This window comes from Artemia sp. Qi Xiang Cuo, chromosome 2 (genome assembly GCF_049724085.1).
Source record: "Artemia sp. Qi Xiang Cuo chromosome 2, ASM4972408v1, whole genome shotgun sequence".
In the NCBI taxonomy this organism is placed as follows: Eukaryota; Metazoa; Arthropoda; class Branchiopoda; order Anostraca; family Artemiidae; genus Artemia; species Artemia sp. Qi Xiang Cuo.
This window is the reverse complement of record NC_142795.1, coordinates 53,163,881-53,187,510: the sequence shown is the minus strand read 5'-3', so window position 1 is coordinate 53,187,510 and position 23,630 is coordinate 53,163,881. Positions and strand designations below refer to the sequence as shown.

The window sequence follows — 23,630 nt, the reverse complement described above, 5'->3', positions numbered from 1 at the left end:
AGTGGTATAAAGCATCAGTATGCTTTATACCAAAAATGCATAGATAGATAGATATATAAGTGCATTTAAAGTAATTTTCATTCACAATGTCACTTTCACTAAAATTATTTTTGCATCCTTAGCTCTCTGAAACTTAAAAAAATCGTTCATTTTGCTTAAGTTTTCAACTAGGACAGTCAAATCATTAGTAAAATCTATGTCTGGGACAAATTTTACGGTCTCTTTTTGATTCCATGCTCCCTTATAGCTTTTACAGTATTTGTCAAAGTATATCACAAATCACAACTGATCCGTAAAGATGAGCATAAAACGTAACCCCTCTTGACTCCTGATTAAGTAATAACCACAGCAATGTTATCAGAGACAATAGTTTATCGTTATCTATAAAAAAGGCCATGAGGTTTCAATTTTTTTCCTGATGTACTTCCTATAGATTTCTGGGTCTTGTAAAATCGAAAGTGACTCATTCAGATTGAAATTTGAAGTTCTAGTGACGTTTGTGAGAATGAACAGAGATTGTGCGAGATGAAAGAGATTTTTGAGATGAAAAGTGCAACTTGCCCCGGGGTCTCTTCACGCTATATTTTCCTCAAATGCATCCAATCAAAACTTTGTGATAGCAATTTTGTTCAAAATAGTTCTAAAATAAAATAAAAAAAACACTCGGGACATTAACGTCCCCCAGAGCCTAGAGGTAGTTTTGATATGTCATTTCGGGGTGTATAATAGGTTTACCTAGTAGGGTGGGTTAAATAAACTTTGGAGGGGTTTGATTGTTTGTAAATTGACAGTCCTCTTTCTCTTTTTAAGATTAAAAATCTATAAGAGGGGAAATAAACCCCTCATCCCTGTTTCCCCAAATGAATCCGATCAAAATATTCAGATATATATTTTTTTTTCAAAACAGATCAAAGATCAGATAACAGAAACTCCTGGGTTGACACAACCCTTCCAGAATCTGGGTGCTTTTGTAAAAGTTGTACCCTGTGACTTCAAGGTTTTTATAGAAGGGATAGTTGTGTAAACTTTGGAGGAGGCTTGTTGGATTGGAAATTGAAAGTATTAGTTTCCGTATTACGAGTAAGAATTGATCGGTGGGCAAATTGACGACCCCAATGCTCTATTTCCCCCGAATATATCCCATAAAAATTTAGAGATACCCATTCGATTAAATATAGTTGAAAGATAAGATAATCTGACCCGGAGGTATACTAGGTTTTTATGGAAGGGGTGGTCGTAACTTTAGAGGGGGCTCAGTCAATGGGAAATTGAAAGTTCTAGTTTCGTCCTTTTTTTAGCGAAGAGATTGGAGGGCAACTAATACCCCCCACGCTCTCTTTTCTCCAAATGCATTCGACCGAAATTTTAGATAGCCAAGTTTTACACAGTCCTGTAAATCCCAGGGTCAAGGGTTGTAAGTTATTCTCCAGGGGCATATAAGGTTTGATGGAAGGGGATGGTCGTATAAACCTTGAAGGAAGATCATTTGATCGGGGATCGAAAGTTCTAGTTCTCCATTTTAAGAGTCAAAAATGACTCTTAAGTGTCCCCCCCCCTCAACGTATTATTTTCCCCAAATATATCTGAGCGAAAATTTGACATAGCCATTGTGCTCAAAATAGCCCAAAGATAATGTCATAATGCCCTTGGAGTTGATAAAATCCCTAGAGCCCTGGGGCAAGGGCAAGGGTGTAAGTTAGACCCCGGAATATATAAGGTTTTATGGAAAATGCGGCCGTGTAAATTTTGGAGGAAGCTTATTTGACTGAATAATCAAATATTTTTTTTATGAAGAATGTGTTCTATACGCTTCACTTTTTTTTAACTACATCTTTGTCTGAATTTACTGAATTTTCTTTTTGTAAAATGTATATACATTTTTGTGAAGCTTTTTTTATATTTGTTTTAATTATGTTTTTAGAAGTTGAAGATGCTTTACCAAGTGACATTAAGAAGCAGGTTGACATTTCAGACCCTTTTTTGTTTCCGAAACTAGAAGATGGTCCGACGACTACTTTTCCAAGCATTTTGGTACCATGTAAACTTGAACCTGAGTCTCGGGAATTTGGCTTCACATCTATCAGTAATCAAGGTGAAAAATTAAGAGTTTTAGGATTAACTTAATAAGATAACAATAACTAGAATTTGAATTAAAAAAAGTATAATCTTTACCCTAACTAGAATACTACTACTTACGACTGAAGGCAGAACCAAGCTGCCCTAAGCAAAAAGACGTACAAATGTCTCTTAATGTGTGTGACGCAGTAGGTTTTAGACTTTTAGAATGAGGGAAGGAGGCGATACCCAAACTCTTGTTTGTAGTGATTTTTGCTCGTTTCTAGCTTGATCTGCATATCAATTTAAGTCTCACTCGTTTTAAGATTTATTTATTCATTTACATTAATATCCATTGTATGTTTGTTTGCATTGATTGTTTATTTAATTTCGTTTTATATATACTTCAATAGCAAAATATTTTTTTTAGTTTTTAGCTTGATTTTCATATTCAATCTAAGCATTACTCACTTTAAGATCTATTTATTCAATTATGTTATTACGTGTTGTATGTTTTTTCCTATGATTGTTCATTTAATTTCTGTTCGTTTTGGGTTTCATTTATTCTTTAATAGTAATTTCTGGTCGTTTTTATTTTTAATTTTAGAAGGTATTTTTATCTACTGAGCTTAAGTTTAAAATGACCTTTACTTTTCTTTGAAAAACTTACTTTTCGGAAGGTTTTTTTAATTAATTTTTGTTCGTTTTTGATTGCAAAAACTTTCAAGTTTTTAAAAATTCCTCATTTCAAAATTTCAACTAAAAAAAAATCAAATCTTCATCAAAGTATCAAAACTGGTATCAAAGTAACAATATCAAAGTGAAAAAAGTTTGCCCCTTTTGAAATGAGCCCCCTTTGAAGTTTATACGATTACCCCTTCTATACGAAGTGCGTCTGGGAAAAAAATAAATGGAATATGGGGGGAGGCTAGTTGCCCTCCGATCACTTTTTACTCTTAAAAAGTGTATTACAACTTTCAATTTCCAATCAAATGATCCCCCTGTTAAGTTTATACGAGCATCCCGTCCATAAAAACCACATGTGCCCCTAGGGCAAAACTTACAAGGCCGAACCCCGAATCCGTGGGTGATGTGTCGACACCGGAGTTTTTGTTATCTGGCCTTTAAAATATTTTTAACAAAATGTCTCTCTCAAAATTTTTATCTGAGGCATTTAGAACGTGGAGGGGGGGGGCTAGTTGTCCTCCGGTCTCTTTTGACTCGTAAAAAGTGAATGAGAACTTTCAATTTCCAGCCAAATGAACCCTTTCCGAAGTTTATACATGCATCCCTTCCATAAGAATGATATATGCCCCCAGAGCATTACTTAAAAAGCCTGACTCCAGGCCGGGGGGGGGGGTTGCATCGACACAAGAGTTTTTCTTGTCTGACCTTTGAATTATTTTTAATGAATTGCTATTTTAAAAATTTTATTGGATAGGCTTGGGGGAAAAAGGGTGTGTGTGTGGGGGGGGGGGCTAGTTGTCCTCGGATATCTTTTGACTATTAAAAAGGGAACTAGAACTTTCAATCCCTTTAATAAGAACCATAAAAGCCCTTATACCATAACTTAGAACGCCTTCTCCCGGGCCCTGAGGGGCTGTATTGACATGACACCGGAGTTTTTCTTATCCGACCTTTTAACTATTTTTTTAACAAAATTTCTATCTAAAAATTTTCATCAGATTGGTTTGGGAAAAGAAGGCGTGGGGGGGGGCTAGTTGCCCTTGGATCTCTTTTGACTATTAAAAAGTGAGCTCGAACTTTCAATTTCCAATCAAATGAGCCCCCTCTGAAGTTTTTACGATTATCCCTTTCATAAGAACCATATATACCCCAGGGCATAACTTACAACGCCTGCCCCTATGCCCGGGGGGGGGGTGTCGACACCTAAGTTTTGTTATCTGAGTTTTGAACAATTTTAGCTTAATGGCTATCTCTAAATTTTTATCGGATGCATTTGGGAAAATTGGTCGTGGGGCTAGTTGCCCTCTAATTTGTTTTGACTCTCCAATGGCTATTTTTAAAAACGCTATAGCGTTGCCTCTGATAAACTTACTTGAACTTTACTTGAACACACATTGCAATGGCTTCCCAATCTCTAATCTTTATTTATATTTCACTCTAATTTCTAATCTTGTTATTTTATTAAGTACGTCACTTCTTCTTATTTTTCTATACTTTATTCAACGATTATTCCTTTGTCATTTCACTGTTTATATCCTCAGCATTTGGTCGTGGGTCGCTAAAATTTTGAAATGTAGATTTTACGGAATTACGAGAAAGACAGGGAAACGGAGAAAAAGAGGCTAATAATAGACATAATCATAGGAAGAGCTTCCAAGCACCTCAACAAAATTTTCTTATAGATTTAATGCGTACGGTAATCCTCAAACCAATAATGGAAAACGAAGATGGATATTTGTATATCTCCAATCGCGGGAAAAAAAATGAATTAAACGGTAGATCGGGATAAGACTGGGTAGCAAAACTTCAATCTAAGTTAAATCGTAAAGCATAAAATGAGTTTGAAGGATTGCCGACTGAGGATACAAGGGACTTGTAAAAACTCTAAAAGACTAGGGCTGGCCGATTTGAGTTACGGTTGGAACACGTGGGTTAAAAATCTAGAATTGAAACAAAGACAAATTCAGATACTTAGAAAGAGTTCCTCTACAGACTAATGGATCTAGAATGGAAATGGTTAGATATTACAAAATATACATAAGATGAAATGAGATTAAAACTGGGAGGCAGACGTATAGGGTTGACACCGTCACGTAGAAGAGGAAAGTAGATTTTGATTAATTAGCACGATTTTAGCTTCCCAGAGTATTTTACTAGAAATAGTCCCAATAGAGTAAAACACATTAAATAATATCTTGGGTTGTAACCGATTATAGCAAAAAAATTTATGCGTTTTCAGAATCTTACAATGGTCAGTGAAAATTTACCAGAAGGTTGGTTTAAATGGCTGTTTATTCTTCTTGCCGATCAAACTTACGTGCTGACTAGCGTCACTAATAGATAATAGGTCAACCGTATCGAGACAATTACAGCAGTATGTTATAATGAAGATATGTACTCATGCTGGTTAGCCTGGGATAGAATACAAATTTCAAAGAAATTTTTTACCGTTCTTAGAAATATAGTAATTTTTCTCTTCCAATATCTTCTCTTCCAAGCACCGTAGATTTAGTCCTGTCCGAGTAAGGCATTGGCAAGTATTTTATGGGAGAAATTTTATTTCCAGGGGGTAATGTTCCACAAAGAGAGATGTGGATATTTTCAGGCCTTTTTTGCAAAACTACCGAAATTAAATTTTAAAACCTATTTTTTTTTTCAAAAGAAAATTAGGAGAAGCATTAAAACTTCAAATTAAAAATAAATATTCCACATATAAGAGAAGTTATCCATCCGTCTGCCCTTCAATCTTTTTACTAAATAATTTTAATGCATCGCAAACGACTTTTATTCAAATTTAGCTGCCTTTTTTTCTTTTCTTTTTTTTGTCAAAATGAAGATCTCGGAGGCATGCTTGTTTTGTTTGTACCATTTTTTAGGCTCTTTCTGAATATAAGAATCGCTTTTTTGCAAATTCGATTTTAAGTCCTTTTAGGACCCCTGAAAATAATAATGTCTTGCCATAGTTTTTAAACATAAAAATAGGTTAAAACATTGGTTTCGTACTTACTAGTTCATTATAAATCTAAGAATTCAAAACAATTCCGACATGTTTTCTTCTTATCCTGTTAGGCCAGTTAAAACTGTCATGGCACCTAAATGTAAAAAAAAAATTATCACAGTCGACAGTCTTTTAACCTTTTTATACCCAAAAACCAAAGAAAGAAACTATCATTTTTATGGGTCCAAAAATGCATAATATTGAAATTGCAAGAAAATAAGTTGAAGTTACAAGAACTGCTCCATATATACAAACAAAACTGTCTTAAATTAGAAAAAAGAATCCCAATGTGGCTTATAATCCTACTAAAATCATCTGAGTTGTGTTGTCTAAACCTAGAATCAAAGAAAAGCTGATTAAAAACAAAATTAAGGACAGTATGAATTTTTCAGCGTTTAAGACAGGTATAGAACAGTCTTCCAAAGTATTGTCGAATCCTTAAAAACAAGGAAGGAGTAGAGATAAGAGCTTGAAAAAAAACTCCTATAGCATAGGCTAGGCTTTGAATTTATCCCTGGAAGTTGTATTCTCCTCACTTTTTTACTTTTATAGATTATAAAAAGCCTCTAACTAGAGTGTTGCTGTAAATTATCCCTTAAATACTCTAAAAGTATAATGATTGATGCCAAAACGAATTTCCATCCCCCCCCTAGTGAGGTCAGATGTAGCCCTAGGCTAAAGGGTAAGACATCCCAGTACTCAAACAAATATTTTGACCACATGTATGGTTCCTAAACAGGAATAATTGGCTCCTAATTTTGGACAGAAAAAAAATGACTATGTATTGCGATTTTAAAATACATATATAGATATTTATTCCTTAAAGTTTTGATAATTTTATTTATTAAAGCTAAAAAAGTAAAAACATTTACAATGTATTTTCTGTAAAGTGCAAATTAAATTCTGGTCTTGAGAAGGCATGGGTTTTAAGAGTCAGGTGGGGTTTACATGTTTAAGGCTGAGGTGGAGCCTTACTATGAAAGGTGCAGCAGCAGTCATAAGGTATCTTAAGTAGCGTGGGGAGAGCAAATGACGGAGAATAAATCACAACATCTCTTAATTCATGAACAAGATTGCTAAAAGGGTCTATAGTCATACCCACCTCTTCTTAGCATTTTCATTTCCTCTCTTTTCCTTATTATTCTTTCCTTCATTATTTGCCTCCTTCTTGTCTCTCCTTTCCTTGCAAGAAAACGGGAACAGCTTATGCTTGTAAACGTGAGTCTGTTCAAATTTCAAATAAATCATGGTTGCAGGGATAGCTGAAACCTAGTAAAGTGAGAAATATAAAAGGTTGTTGTAAATGAGCTTGTTGTATTTGTTAGTAATATATGCCTTATTAACAATAATGCCAGAAAATAAAGGATCCTTATTACCGTTATCTGTCAATTAAGACAAACCATAACTTTAATTACGGTGAGGTTTAATTGAGTTCAAACAAATTCTAAGAGATAAAGAAAGGAAGGGATAAAGAAAGAATTCTCTCTTCTATGAGAAATAAAAGTGGGAACCAGCTATCAAATATATCTAAGCGCATAATGTATTGTTAGGCTTTAAGTGTTAAGTGTAGCCTATATAAGTTAGGTGTCTTCACCGTTAAGTGTATACTCATATACACTATAAAGTGTATATTAGTATATACTATTTTCTTTAACTCCTTATAATTGTAAAATCTTTTAAGTGTTTTAACTGTTATATTTTTCTCCGGGTCGAATTTTAAATATGGTTTTTTATTATTTCTATGAAATGAAACAGATTTTTAAAGCATAAATTCCAATCATCCAATGTTTCTCAATATAATATATTTACGTAATACTCTTAGCTGTTATATTGACTTCTTTTTAATTTTATCCCCTGATTTTAGAAGTACTCAACCGAATCTCTGGCGTTGCAGCTTCTGCGGAAAGACAGAGAATTCATCTCTGATATTAGAACTTCATATAGACACTGGCTGTGAAGAACTTTCACCGATAGAATGTGATATCTGTCCTGCTGTAATTAGAGATTATAGAAGTTTTGTGGCTCATTTTATTGAGCATCCATAGGGAAAAGCAAGAAGATGTCCAATTTGTTTCCAACATAATATCTATAACATGAAAGAACATTTGATTTTACTGGGTCATTCTTCAGAAAACGAGTCTGAAACAGTATTACAGGGTGGTACCTCTCAAGTTACTTCGCAGGAATTGTCCACAACCGTTAGTTTAAATTCATTTGCGTTGAATTCTAGAGTAACAGGCCACAACGATAAAGGAAATCTTTTGAATCGCCGTTCGCCCAACAAGAAGTTTAGAAAACACCATGAGTGCAGTATATGCAAAAAGAGATTTCCCAATAAATGTAAACTGAAAATGCATCAAAGGACACATAAAAGAGTTAAATCATTTGAATATAATATATGTGAGAAAAGCTTTTCTCTATTGGGTAATTTGAATCAGCATCGAAGAATACATACAGGAGAAAAACCCTTCCAGTGCGATATATGTAAGAAAACCTTTACTCACTCGGCATCTTTGACTTATCATAAACGAGTTCATACAGGTAAAAAACCTTTCCAGTGTGATATATGTAATAAAGATTTTGCTCAGTTGGCACATTTGACTTCCCATAAACGAGTGCATACTAATGATAAACCCTTCCAGTGTGATATATGTAAGAAAACTTTTGCTTTTGCGTCAAATTTGACTAGTCATAAACGAGTGCACACAGGTGAAAAACCCTTCCGATGTGATATATGTGAGAAATCTTTGACTCAACCGGGTGATTTGACTAAACATAAACGAGTGCATACAGGGGAAAAACCCTTCCAGTGTAATATATGCAAAAAAACTTTTGCTGACTCTGGAACTTTGACTGCACATAAGCGAGTTCATACAGGGGAGAAGCACTTCCAGTGTAACATGTGTAAGAAAACCTTTCCTGAGTCAGGAAATTGGATTAATCATAAACGAGTGCATACAGGGGAAAAATCCTTCCAGTATATTATATGTAAGAAAAGCTTTGCTCAATCGGGAGCTTTGACAAGACATAAACGAGTGCATACAGGTTAAAAATTCTTCCACTGAGGTATTTGTAAGAAAGCCTTTCTTCAGTCATGAAATTTGATTCGGTATAAACAAGTTCCAAAAAGGGAAAATGCTTTTAGTATAATATATAAAGAAAAAACTCTTTGAATCTGGCTCTTTGAATAAGCTCCATTGAGGGAGTAAAGGCGGTAAAAAATTTTGGTTTTATGTATATAAAACCGCCAATCCTAGTTTGTTTCTCTTGTAGGTTCTTTAGTGCTCCGTTAAAGTCTACTCTATTAGTTCTTGTGTGCTCTATTAGCTCTATTAGTTCTAGAGCTCTATTAGCTCTATTAGTCTACTCTATTAGTTCTATTAGTTCTTGTGTGAAGAAAGTACACATCAACCTTGTTATGTGAACAAAAAGAAAAGGAGAATGTTTTCAAAAATCCAGAAAATTAAAATGCTTTCGTAAAACAAGGTTTTTTAAACAACCTTTGAAGCTATATCAATTCCTAGGATATGCAAAATTAAAGTCTCACAATAATCAGACAGTTCGTAGTATTGACCTGCATGTAAGGAGCCATTGAGCCCAATTGTGATTGATGCTCTGAAAACACAATTTTGATCACAATTAAGGCCTATAAAAAAGAGAACATATTGAGAAAAAGGGGAAGGTCATCCTTCAGTTAATATAAACGAGTTGAGTGCGTGGTAATTTTCTTGAAGCGGAAAAATTGAAATATAAGGGTTTTAAGTTGTAACCTAATTTTATAAGCTAAAATCACAAAAAAAAGTGAAAAGTGGACATATATGAATAATTTTGTTCTGCTTTCAGCATTAGCTTAGTCAAGTGGAGTAAAGAGTAAATTAAGAAAAAAAAAAGAAGAATCACATAAAGAAAAGACGTTAGGATAATTTAAAAGACATGGACAAGAAAAATACACTTTTTTAGGGCAAAATGTTTCTCAATTAAAAAATTCTTCAACTTATTGTGTTTACGCACAGAATTTTACATTTGGAAAGAGAAAAATGTTTCAACCTGGCTGTGCCCCAAAAGAGTAAGAATCTAAATATGAAATCTCAATTTATGGTGAGGTTTGTTTTGATCTCTGTTCAAAACCACTATGTGGATCCTGGCTATATGGAAGAAGGAGTCAAGTAAAGAAAATGATGAATTACAGAAAAAACGTACGGATTATTGATAAAACCTAGACAACAAAGAACAAGCTTATTATGTGACAAATTATTAGTTTACGCACAATAGTTAACGTTCAAAAAGGAGAAGATATTTCAACACAGTTTTGCCTCAAAAGAGAAAAGGTATCAATTTAAGACGTCACTGAATGTTGAGGAATGTTTTGAATTAAATCAAAACACACTATGTTCATCTTGTTTGTAAAAAAAGGTGCTTATACAATACCTTAGGAATATTTGAGGGTTTCAGTTTGAATATTCTAGGCCCCCACTACTGCTACTTCTACAAGGGATGAAACTACTTACTAATTGAATTAAAAATACTTTTGACATTGACAATGTCTTCTTTTGGCTTCTTTCATTTAACATTTATGTGTCTGGCATCACAACGAACTCTCTGTTCTAGGGTTGTTGAAATCTATTATAAGAAATACTCTTGAACCCGGCAATGAGAGTCTTTAGATGAAACTTTCAGAACGTGTTGAGTGGATCTCGTAAAGTGGTTTAAGGTAAGGGGGTGACAACGAACCTTGTTCATTTTAGACCCTCCTTCCCTGGTGAACATTGATCGAAATTTTTAAAGTGCCCGTTTTTTTAAGACAGTCTAAAAATTGACTGTCTGTTAGTTCTGTAAGCTCATTTTAGTCAAGAAGAAAAAAATCGGGCACTTACTGTGGATAGTAGCCAAAATAATGTTCGGACATGCTTATTGCATAGAAATCCACTTGTTCAAGAAATTTAGGAATTCTACGGTGTTAGGCTTTCTCCCTGGAAAATTTCCTCTATAATATTTTATAATAATTTTCATTATGTATACTTAACTCCATTAATAATCAATAAAAAGAGGGAGCTGGAAAAGTCTCCCAATATTATATTAATTCTTCACTCCATTGATACATTCTGAGTGTTAAATCGACCTGCGTACGTCCCTGCCTGACCCCCCCCCCCACTACAAAGGAAAAATCTCCCCTGAAAACGTCTGTACTGTATACTTCCCAATAACCAATACTATATGTTAACATTGGGTAAAGTTCATAACTTTCAGCCCTCCTCCCGGGAACTTCGGGGGATTAAGTCATCTAAAAAGACATACTTATACTATTTTCGAACATGCTGAACAAAATGGCTGTCTCAAAATTTTGATCAGGTGACTTTGGGAAAACAATGAGCGTGGGAGGGGGCCTAGTTGCCCTCCATTTTTTTTGGTCACTTAAAAAGGGCACTAAAAATTTTATTTTCCATTCTAATGAGCCCTCCCACGATATTCTAGGACCACTGGGTCGATACGAACCCCTGGGGAAAAAAATAAATAAAAATAAACACGCACCTGTGATCTTTCTTCTGGCAAAAAATAGAAATTCCACATTTTTGTAGATAGGAGCTTGAAACCTCTAAAGTAGGGTTTTCTGATACGCGGAATATGATGGTGTGATTTTCATTCAGGTTCTATAGCTTTTAAGGGGTCTTTCCTCCTTTTTTCGAAAATCAGCCAAATTTTCTCAGGCAAGTAACTTTTGATGGGTAGGATTAAACTTGATGAAACGTAAATATTTGAAATCAACATTAAAATTTGATCCTTTTGATGCTTCTATTTGTATCCAAAAAGCATTTTCTAGAGCTTTGGTTACCATTGAGACAGATCCCAATAACCAATACTATGTAGCATTGGGTAAAGTTCATAACTTTCAGCCCTCGCCCTGGGGGCTTCGAGGAATTAAGTCATCCTAAAAGACAGTTACAATATTTTCGACCATGTTGAACAAAATGGCTATCTCAAAATTTTGATCAGATGACTTTTGGAAAAATATGAGCGTAGGAGGGGGCCTAGTTTCCCTCCGTTTTTTTTGGTCACTTAGAAAGGGCACTAGAACTTTAATTTCCGTTCCAATGAGCCCTCCTGCGATATCCTAGGACCACTGGGTCGATACGATCACCCCTGGGGAAAAAAAAAAAACAAATAAACACGCATCCGTGATCTTTCTTCTGGCAAAAAATGGAAAATTCCACATTTTTGTAGGTAGGAGCTTGAAACCTTTACAGTACGGTTCTCTGATACGTTGAATATGATGGTGTGATTTTCATTAAGGTTCTATAACTTTTAGGGGGTCTTTCTCCCTTTTTTTGAAAATCAGCCAAATTTTCTCAGGCGCGTAACTTTTGATAGGTAAAATTAAACTTAATGAAACTTATATATTTGAAATCAGAATTAAAATTTGATTCTTTTGTATGTATCTATTGGTATCAAAATTCCGTTTTTTAGAGTTTTGGTTACCATTGAGCCGGGTCGCTCCTTACTTACAGTTCGTTACCATGAACTGTTTGACAATACTTTCCTAATTCACTTTTTATAACCTGGTAAAACAAATTAAACCTCTCTTCATTATAAGATGCAACTGATAAAATATTATCCCAATTCATTTGAGATAAGACAATCTTATAACGAAAGAGAATTGCTTAATTTACGTAATGCCAAGAAAACTCATTCATTAACCTACAACTATTTCCTAGAGGAATAGCATGTCTATAAATCACACCAAAATGGTCAGAAGTGTCACTAACAACACGGGGGGAGTCAGGGTTAACATTAGAGAATACATTATCAATATGTATCGTGGATGTATCCGTAACCCTTGTAGGTACGTTGATTGATGGAACTAATCAAAATGATCTGAAAATATTCAGTTGTCGGCAACTCTTTGTATTTATTTCAATCAGGTCAACGTTCATATCACCCACATGAAAATACAGGAGATTCACAGACAACCTTTTAAGCTGATCTTCCAAAAGATCAAAGAATTCATAATATAAGTAAATTGGTAGACGGTAGAGAGCTGTTAAACAACAAGAATAAACACCTAAACGAAGATGAAGCACGAGTGATTCAAACGTCATCTCCCTATAATTAGTTAAATCTTTCCAAATGGGCTCTTCAATATCCAATCTAATATATACGACAAGGCCCCAATTCTGCCGTAAATGAATAATTTTGTGTTAAACTTATATCTCTCTAAGCCAAGCAGCTCAAAAGTATGATCATAAAGTCATGTCTCAGTTAAAGATGTAAACTGAAAAACAGAAATATTAGTTAAATATTCATTAATTCTATAGCTTGAAAATAGAATTTGGCAAGTGATATGAAAAATTTAGAGAAAATTGTCAGGTTTACGTCATATAGGACCTATTTCACAGGGTAAAACATAATTCGAATCTTCGAGCTGCAAGTGAATACTCAATGTTCTTTCACTCGAAACATCATTATATCTACACGCAAAATGTATTTTATTACTCTCTAATTCCTTTAATTTCTGAGGTGCTGAAGGAGATACAAATATACTATCCATAACTAAGAGTTACAAGTACATCTATTTATAGTCTAACTACTTTATGAACTAAGAAAAAGAAACTCAAACTTAACTTCGCTACAATTAACAGAGCAAGGTCTTACTTATGGTTTAGTCACTTAGTACAAACGACCTTTCTAGACATGCAGCAACTTCTACATCCTTTTCACTTCCTAAAAGTGCGCAAATACTTCTAACAAGTTCTGCCAATAAAAATATATCATTGAGAATGGAGAAAAAAGTTCTTTTATGGCAACAAAAAAATAATTTTTTAATTAATAGTACATGAGACAAGAGGAAATCGAACATAGGAGGAGAAAAGAGACTCATTGCAATCATAATTAATTAAATTTAACTTTAATATCACAAAATATACTTGAAAAGTTCGTAGAAGGAAAACATCAAAAATAATGTCACCGGAAATTTAACCATTAATCACTTGATAAAATCAACTTTGGCATCAAATTGACATCCACAATGGGCTACAAAAAAAAATTTCTAACTTGCTCATGTTAACAAATATACATTAAAAATAGAGTAAAAGGTGATCAGAGCCATACAGCTCCTGAAAATAGTACCTTGAAATTTATAATATAAAACTACACATTACCATACCATATTATCCTATGCCAAGACAGTACTTTCATTCATTATTACACTAACTTAGGTAAGAAGTGCCTTAAAAGTTTTTATGGACATTTCATATAAATAGAACATTTATATTAAGAAGCTTGAAATGAAGATTACGAAACTAAACGTTAACAAAAATGATATCTACTGGATACAATGAAAGGACTGAAAACAATTAAAACAGTGACATGATATGAAAAAAAAAATAAATAAATAAATGAAATCTTGGCAAAGGATTGGATACTTTGCAATTGACTAATTATGAACTCAATCAATACAACAAAATAATAATATTTTTCATTTTCCTAATACAGTGTACAAATCAAAAGAAGTTGCTATGAAAAAAGAACAGCGAATAGGGACACAGACAAAACAAAAGAAAAACTATATATTTTACATCATGATGCATATTTAACTCCATTAATAATCAATAAAAAGAGGGAGCAGGAAAATTCTCCCAATATTATAATAATTCTTCACTCCATTGATACATTCTGAGTGTCAAATCGACCTCCACTAACACCAGCCAGGTTATATTCAAAATGGGGCACAACTTCTTTAGCAGCACTAGATCGTAAATAATAATTTTGCGGTTGAGTTAGTTCAGGGACAGGGTCAGTCCATATGTATTTTGCATGCGTACCATTTAGACAGTTGAAATGCAGAATTGGGGGATATCTTTTAGAGACCCAAGCGTCAAAACCGAGTTCACGCAATTCTGTCTTATTTGCAAGGAGATTCTTTCGCATTTTCTGAAATTCGGGGGGGGGGGGGTCATAACTAAGTGGAACGGAGGACCCTGGCGATGATTTTACGTTTTAGCTTCCAAGCGTTCATTAATAAATTAACTTTCGTCTCTTTTTCTTGTAATTTAAATTTTATTAACCTTTTCGAATATTTTTATGAATTGAACCAAGTACGAAAACAAAATACAAATCAATGCAAAACAACTCAAACCAAAGCCATATCCTGGGAGGTTGGAGATTTGGGATAAGAACCAACCCCCCCTCCCCCATTTTTTTTAACACGTAAAAAATGGCATTTAAAAAATATTTGAAGCGTTTTTTAATGTTTTATTTACTTAATAAGGTCTTTTCTTCAACCGGCTGCAGATACCGGTGACTATGAATCCTGGTGCGAATTGTTACTCCTGGAAACTTCCGCAAAAGATGTGCTCCACGAAATTCCTAGCAGCGTAGAATACAAAGCAAGGAGAACAGAGACTAACGAATACCCAGATAATAAAACCTCTCTTACCATCTGTTTATTTTTCAAGGCTTTATTAGTTTTTGCTTATGTAGTGTTGCTTCTCTTCGTTGCGTAGTATGTCCGCTGTATTAATTTTATAATAGAAATAAGGGCTGCAACACTTGCTATAATAAAAATAGTATATATTTACCTAATATTTTGGGTCTTATGGGAAATTGTCAATTGTGTTCTTTCTCCTTGAAATACTTTTCTATACTGAGATATCTTGGGCTTGTTTTGGCTGGTTTTCGAAACCACGGGACTTTTTTCCACACATACAATTTGGCAATGCTAATACGACATTGAAGAAGTTGGCGGGATATTCAAAAGCAGGAAGAATAAAGGGCAGTGTGGCCAGATTGGCTTATTTTACGCCAAACTGGCTTATTTTGTTGGCGACTGGCGTGAAAATTTTTGGAACTGGCTTGTGGCTTAAAACTTGGCTATTTTTATTTTGAACTGGCTTATTTCTTGGCGTGATTTACTTTTTCGGGAAGAATTTATATTTTTTGGCAATTCATCCAATTTTCGAACGGACGAACGAACGAATGCTCACGAAAGGTCAAAATCACGTTTTAACTCTATGGTCAAAATGCGAATCTAACCGCGGCACTGCGGTGAAGTTTTCAAATCCTAAGAGACACGTGGCTTCGTAACAACAGCATAAAAGCATTAGCCATTAAGTCATGGGGTTGAACTACAGCTGAAGGTACAGTATATTAGCTGTTACTTATTAGTATAGAATAACGCCAGGAATCAAACTCATAACAGACATGTCTGTAACATCTACAGATCCTGTTTAACTGTTTAGTTCATGTGAGTTGTCCAGGAGTCGTCATGCTGTCGTCATGCACACTCTAGCTATTTTCTGTGGTTTGTATCTCTGTACAAACAGATTGGGTACACAGCCTAGCCGACTGGGTCCACACCCCAATACATTGGGTACTGCCCTCGATATATTGGATACCCCCATACCCGTTTTCACTTTTTGTCTAGGTCCATTCTGAGAAAATACATTTAGCCTATTTATATTTGAGGTTTTCTTTGCATCACTTCAGTTTAAATATGCTCAAAGGAAGAAGCAAATTGGCCATTGGTTTTCTCAGAATACATGCAAAAGTGAAAATTGTTATGGGGCAGTTGGGGATATTAATTGTTTTATGTACTACCTTCAACATAATGTACTACTTCACCCCTGCAGTAGTACACCACAGGATCTGTTCCTAAGAATTTGAGTGCTACACTCCACAATCAGTACTACATTAAACATGGCATAGGTCCTACTATGCTATATATGGAGTAGGTCCTGCTATGCTCTATATAGAGTAGTACACTTGGTTAGATGTAGGTATCAAATTCTGAGGTACAGAACCTGCGGTATGCTACTACAGTGGTGAAGGAGTACATTATATGTTGATGGTTGTACATAAAACAATTAATCCCTAACTGGTATGGGGGGGTACCCAATGCATTGAGGTGTGTACCTCAATGCATTAGCTACCAGCAAATTGGGTACATGCCACAGAAAAATAGCTGGTGTACATGACTGGTTTGCACCCCTATTTTTAGCAGTGATGAGCATCAGCTTGTGACATAAGCAAACCTGAAGCAATCAATCTTGTTTCAGACTCACTTTTATTCATTTTTCCCAATGTATTAGCCTATAGTTAAATACTAGAGAAATTAGCTATATATAATATAGGCTAATAGCTAATATGTAATAAAGTACCATATAATACTAATGAAAATATCAGAAAGAGATATATAAGTACAGGAGCAGGATAAGTAGAAGAGTAACCCTTGCTATGATGTCTGATTTCTTTGTTACTGTTGCTGTAGCCTAGGCCTATAGGGTAAGACTCCTAGTGATTAGCCAGTGCCTAATCTGAGCTGTATCTCTGATTAGAATTCAGTATCTCCTTTACCATGCAGCTGAGACTTTACTCTTGACCACTACTAATTTTCAGAATTATCAATCTTGGCCAATAGTCTACAAATCTTGACCACAACATTGATAATTAAACATGAGACATTACCTTTAACAGACAGCAACTATGGAAGTCATCCTATAGTTTTGTTATTTAGAAAAAAACCTTTCAGATTTTGAAATAAACAAGGTTCATTGTTATATTAAATTTAATCAATCAACTGTAGACAATCAAGGCAAGTGTCCTGAAAATCAGATCATTGACCCCCCTTCTTTCTGGGCTGGGTTGACAATAGATCCAAATCTTTAATTTGTTCTTATTTTCTCATGATAAGTTTATACATTTCTTCTTGGGAGAATTCAATTTTTAATGAATGAGATAATCCCTTACTACATAGTTTCTCTTGTTGTAAAAAATATGTTACTGTTATAGTAAACTGCCTAGTTGTAAACACTGCTTATTAATATTCAAAATGTGAATGAATATGGAAAGATGTAAATCAGCTATTAGTTAATAATGTGAGGTAACATCATAGTAGGGTTTATCTAATTCAATATAGTCAGCGTATTTTGACCTACTATATATGGTGTTGTAGATTTAGATCTATTGACAGTTTTCTTTCCAGTATTTTATAATTCAATAGTATATGCTCAGGGGTTTCTTCTGTGTTTTTACAGTACCTGCAAAATGGGCTTTTGTCAACTTATCCATTTCGCTGAGTTATTTTGTATGAGGGAGAGTGGTGGTTGAAGTTAGCTATATTTGAACACAGAATCACGAATAATTAATGCTAATTTTCTAGGAGTCACGTCGACGAACTTGGCTTCGCGGAAAGCGGAGCTGGTCGTGGCTGCTCATGTAGCCTGTCACTCATCGGTGAGAAAAATCGACCATCTTTCTATTATCATCAAAGACTAATGTCCTGGGCTTATTGGTGAATTGGTGAGGCTAAAAAAAAACTAAATGGTCCGCTCTCATTAAGAATGTGTTTGGACGTGAAACCCTGAAGGAGATAGTGGCTGTCATTGAAGATAGTAAGTACTCTCTAAAACTGGATGAGTCAACTGATGTCTCTACAATGAAGTACATGTGTATTTGCATTCGATATTACAGCCCGAAGTTGAAAAGATAGTGTGTACTGCGTTAGTAATGGTTGAAGTTCCATCAACTACAGCTATTATACTCCACGCAGAACTCACAAAATTTCTTGCAGAGTGCAAAGTACCTCTTAAAAAACTGATTGGTATTGGTACTGATGGGACAAATAACATGTGTGGCGCAAATCACTCTCTATTTACATTGCTGAAAGCAGATGGGTTACCTCACATTCAGCTTTTCAAATGTGTTTGCCACTCTCTGCACTTGTGCGCTTCCGAGGTGGTGGAAGAGTTGCCGAGCAACCTAGAATGTATGCTCTCAGAAAAGTACAAGTGGTTTAGAGTAAGCCCGTTGCTACGGGAAGCGTACGCCCGGATATATAGGCTGATAAATCATGAACATTTACCCTTTAAAATTGTTGCCCCTTAAAGTACACGCTGGTTCTCGCGATACACCGCAGTGTGCCGAGTTGATGAGCAATACCTCGAACTGACAACACATTTCGCATCGCCAAGGAAAAAGAGCGGTGCTATACTGCAAAAACTTTACACGAAATATACAGTGATAAGTGCAACCGTCTATACATTGTCTTTCTAAAACCGCTATTGGCCGACTTTCAGAGGGTGAACATACTATTTCAACATTTGAATGCAGACCAATTTCGTCTGTTTAAAGAGCTGAAAGATTTGGTCATGTGTATCCTGCGCAGGATCCTTCGACCGTCTGCACTGTCCCTTAACGTCAACCTTGAGTTTCTAATTTACTACCTTCCTGTCGACCAGGTAGACTTTGGGCATTTGTTTCTTTCTGAACTCAGAGAAGCTGATCTTCCAAGCGATAAGAAAGAAGAAATAAAGCTTCGCTGTCACGGCTTTCTCAAGACGGCTGCAAGGTCAGTTCTGAAACGTTTACCTCTTGCCATTGATTCCCTTCTGAAATTGAGAATTCTCTCTCCGACAATAGGTTTTTCTCAGACTAGACCCAGATTCGCTGACCTGCCTCTTAGTGTGATTCCAGTGACAGAATTTGGAGACATGGAAAACCAGTGGAGACGCCTGCTCGAGGTTGACTGGAATGAACATTGTGGCGGACAACTTCCAAAAGACTCCTCTGAGTTTTGGGTCCACGTGCTTCAGTTTCGCGACCCTATTGGAGAGCCAGTCTTTCAGGATTTGGCAAAGTGGGCATTGTCGTTGCTGAGTTTGCCTCTCAGCAACGCAGTTGTTGAGAGAGCGTTGTCTATGATGTACTGTGTAAAGTCAAAGCTTCGGAATAGAATGCTTTTACCAATCCTAAACACAATTTTGATTTTTCGACTGTGGATGTCTGTCAGTGGCCACTGCTTTTCGTCATTCTTACCATCGGCCAAAATGACTTCGTTCAACAGTTCCATATTTTCAGAAAATGGAGCTTAAAATGCGTCTGACAGTGGACGATGTGGCAGAGCTGCTGCGCCTGACGCTCACAGGGAAGAAAATTAACTCAGTTACATCTTAGAGGCATTTGGTAAATCTTAAAGGTCTATGAAAGACGGATATTCTTAATCACCGAAAATTCCACCCTGGAGCATTTTTTTTTCCAATCTACCACTTTTTTTTTAGTTCTCCCGTCATAAAGCGCCTTAAAAGGTACGCCCTCACTCAATGACTGGCAGCCAGAGTTCGGACAGCTATCTTGCGCTAAAGGTCAATCTAATTATGATAAGTTGTAAACTTCTGAAATCGATGAGTGAGTTGGCTCTCGCAGCACAGCAACAAAATTCAATTCTTAGTTTGTCTTACGTAAAAGTATCGAAATTTATAACGCGTGTCATTCCCAATCTGGCCCACGATACTTCCCTTCCATGTTTAAAGTGGTGGAATGTTCGGACTTCTTTAAAATGTGGCTCATCAAACAGGAACCTGGAGATCCGTCCCAGCAAGAACAAATAAAGACTAAGAACCTTCGTCTCCCTATCTCGATACTACAACCATGCGGAGTCGAATAAAATACGGCTGATGCCTGGCAAATTTAAGCGGAGGTGGAGCTGGCATGGAACATAACAATTCGTTACCTCAATAACTAGCTCTTCGCAGTACAGCCCCGGAGAAGAAAAATTGAGTGAGAACAAGTGAAAGTGTTTAATTACACTTATCATTCACGCCTGGAGGCCTGCGACGTTCTTTTCCCCGCAAATGCGTGGCGGTGATGAGGGACAGTAGACGGCCGTCAACTCAGTGCTCAGCCAGTTCTAAATTGGCTCCACCTCCGCTCAGATTTTGCGGGTTATCCAATAGTCAGTTCATGGACCAAAGACGGAGATTCTACTCAGTCTTATTTGTTCTTGGTCCCAGGGACGTATTGTGGTTCGTGATAGCCAATTATGACCCTGGAATGGACTTGTGATAAAGACAAAACTACGATTGTGTTCCTTGTGTACCTTTCGTAGCCCTTTAAGGGCGTTTTAGCATCGCATTTAGCACTGGGAAAGGGAATTTAATCCAAAGCTTTGACTTTACACAAAGTGATTTCCATAATTTTATGAATCTATATGTGATAATATCCAATGATCTGATTTTCGTTTGTGTATCTTTGTGATAATAAACCAATGAAATAATGATCTTTTTTGTTTTTGTCTGCGGGCTAAGGTCGTTATTAAGTAATGCATCATTATATCCAACCAATACATAAGGGCTGGTACACAATTTTAAGAATTTGTTCTGGCAATAACTCTATTGCGCCAAAAAGAACCTCTGACTGAATCGAAATGTTGACATTAAAACGCATTGGGTCACAGAGTATCATTACAGTAATCTGAGGACCAACTCAGGGAAATTATGGGGTACAGAAATTTTAGTTCACACACGGACAGTGCTCGAACTAGCACAGAAGAAATTGAACCGGTGGACGTCCTTGTCAATAATTTTCCCCGAAATTTTAGACCGGAAAGTAAAGCACGGTCAAGCATTTTCTGAACATAGCGCGCGGGAATTTCTGTTAAGTCTCTAGAGTTCCACATGGGGTAGCGGTTTATCGCAATTCTACTAAATGCAGCCTCAAAATAATTTCTACACTGGAACTGAACTTCCGCAAACCAGGGAACGAATTGAAAGGTGGATAATGCCAGTAGGATCAAAGGACCTGAATAGTGGTGAGTCAAGGAGGCACACTTGTGCCTCTATAAAGAGGCGACCCACCACAATGTTAAGCGATTTCAGGTCCTAGAGGTCGCAGAGAGACGGCGGTAATCGCATTTTGTAGCCCAAGCTCAAACTAAGAAACTTGCAAAATTTCATCCTCTTCCGACTTTATCTTGATAAGTAATAAACTGTACAAAAACGTGCAGAAATTATTTGAAAAAAACTAGGTTTTCTAAAGAGTTAATCGAACTTAAACCGAACAGAAATTATTCAGTATATGAAAGGGGCTGTGCCCTCCTCAACGCCTCGCTCTTTACGCTAAAGTTTGACTTTCTCACAACTCTTTTTTTTAAACAATAAAAACTTTAGCGTAAAGAGCGAGGCTTGAGGAGGGCACATCCCCTTTCATATACGGAATAATTTATGTTCGTTTTAGGTTTTAATGTCGCTCCTTACTTTCAGTTTAAAGAAATTTTGTTTATATTTAAAGGCTGCGAAAGCGGGGGGTTTGGGGGGCGGCAGCCCCCAACTTTGCCTCGTAATCCCTGTACGTTTTAAGGTTCGACCTTGTAACTCAGCCTCTTTAACTCTTTAGAAAACGTAGTTTTTTTCAATATTTCTATAAAACGGCCGTCAAAACTTGGACACCATTAAAAGTAAAGTTAAATTTTGGGCAAAAAATTGTCTGGCTTATTTTTGGCGTGTTTTTCAAAGGCTGCGGCTTATTTTTTTGTTCACGATCTGGCCACACTGATAAAGGGTATTGATGATGATGGAAGAGGTAAAATTAGGAAGAAAAGATTAAACCGTTGGATAAAATCTTTTCTTCAAGTTTAAAATCTTTTAGTGAGTATTGGTGATTCATAAGAACTTATTAAGTCTTTTATCTTTTTAATAGTCTCAAAAAAGTGTGTTCTAAATTTCTCAGGTTGCAGTTCAGCATATAGCCTACTAAGTTAGGTTAGCCTATAACATATTATACATAATTTGGCAACTGAAATTTAGCAGGTGTTGCTCAAGGCTTGGACCTTTTTCTAAATGAAGAAGCAGACACTTTTGGTAAATTTAATCAGTGACCTGATAGGCTAATCATAGCCTACAAGAATAACTTCAAAATTGAACCCAATCTTAGTGGAGCTTAGAGCTAGTCATTGGTGAGAATATTTGTGATATTTTGAGAATATTGGTGGTAATTGGATATGTTAGTTGAGTTTTAAAGAGACTTTTAAAGTGGTGTGGAGATAAATTAGAATCTAGAGGAATGGAGCCAGTGGCTCCACCTCCATTGCTGAATAATCCATACATGATGCAAGCTGCACAGGGTATTCATATGGTCAACCAATATGGACAAGTATTTTACCAATTCAGACACCAGGCAGCCCCCCAGTAAACTTACACCATCCAAATATGGGTAGACCTAGTTCATCACCTTATTTACCTATTATTACTAATCAAAACCGAGATACCACTGTAGATTACAAAAAATTTACATCTTTAACGTTTGATTTGGCTTTGACTTTATAGACCTGCAACATAACCTAAAACTCAGAAGGCATTGTGAATAGCTTAAAAAAGATAGCACTGAAAAGAAGAGCATCTGAATCAGTCGGTGCACAACCTCAGTTTGAGAAAGCTAACCAAATGAACCAAAGAATGGATTCAGTGACATACTCACATGCTGATGCCAGCAAGAAGATGCCTCAAAAGGAGAAGTTCATTGTAAGTGAGGAGTTTGAAGTCCCAGTAGAAGATCTCTACAGTTTTGGATTGGTAGCGGTGCTTAATGAAGTAGATACATCCAAGAAACTTCCAGAAGACTTCAGCCTTGGAAAATGCCTGAAAGAAATACTGAAAGGTGATCGATTTGAATTTGAAACTTTCAACGAAAGAAAGAAGATGATCATATTCGTTAAAACAGAAGAAGCATGTGAAAAAATGAAGAGTAAAAAGGTGATTGGAGGATTAAATGTGAAGAGTCAGAAAAGAAGCAATGCTGTGAGAGGAATTATCAAAGGTGTCCCTTTGGAACTGTCAGAACAAGAGTTAATTGAAAGTGTTGACAGTCAAATTTCAATTATAAGTGCAAAAAGGCAAAATTGGTTCAATCGTTAATCAAGGAAGCTATAGGACAGCCTGGAAATTTTAATAGCTTTTGAAAGTAACTTCCTGCCACTTGCAGTTTGGATGTGTGGTAGGAAAAGAATTGTGCAAGAATATAATAGACCAATAATACAGTGCCACAGATGTCAAAGATATGGACATATCAAGAAGAATTGCATGGCCAAAGAAGATCTTTGTCTGAGATGTGCTGGTAAACATCAGTC

The 23,630-nt window shown here is 35.8% G+C and overlaps 1 pseudogene; it reads left to right on the top strand.

Moving 5' to 3' along the window:
* Positions 1 to 1,878: 1,878 nt before the first annotated feature.
* Positions 1,879 to 8,790, top strand: LOC148955367 (uncharacterized; annotated as a pseudogene).
* Positions 8,791 to 23,630: the final 14,840 nt, after the last annotated feature.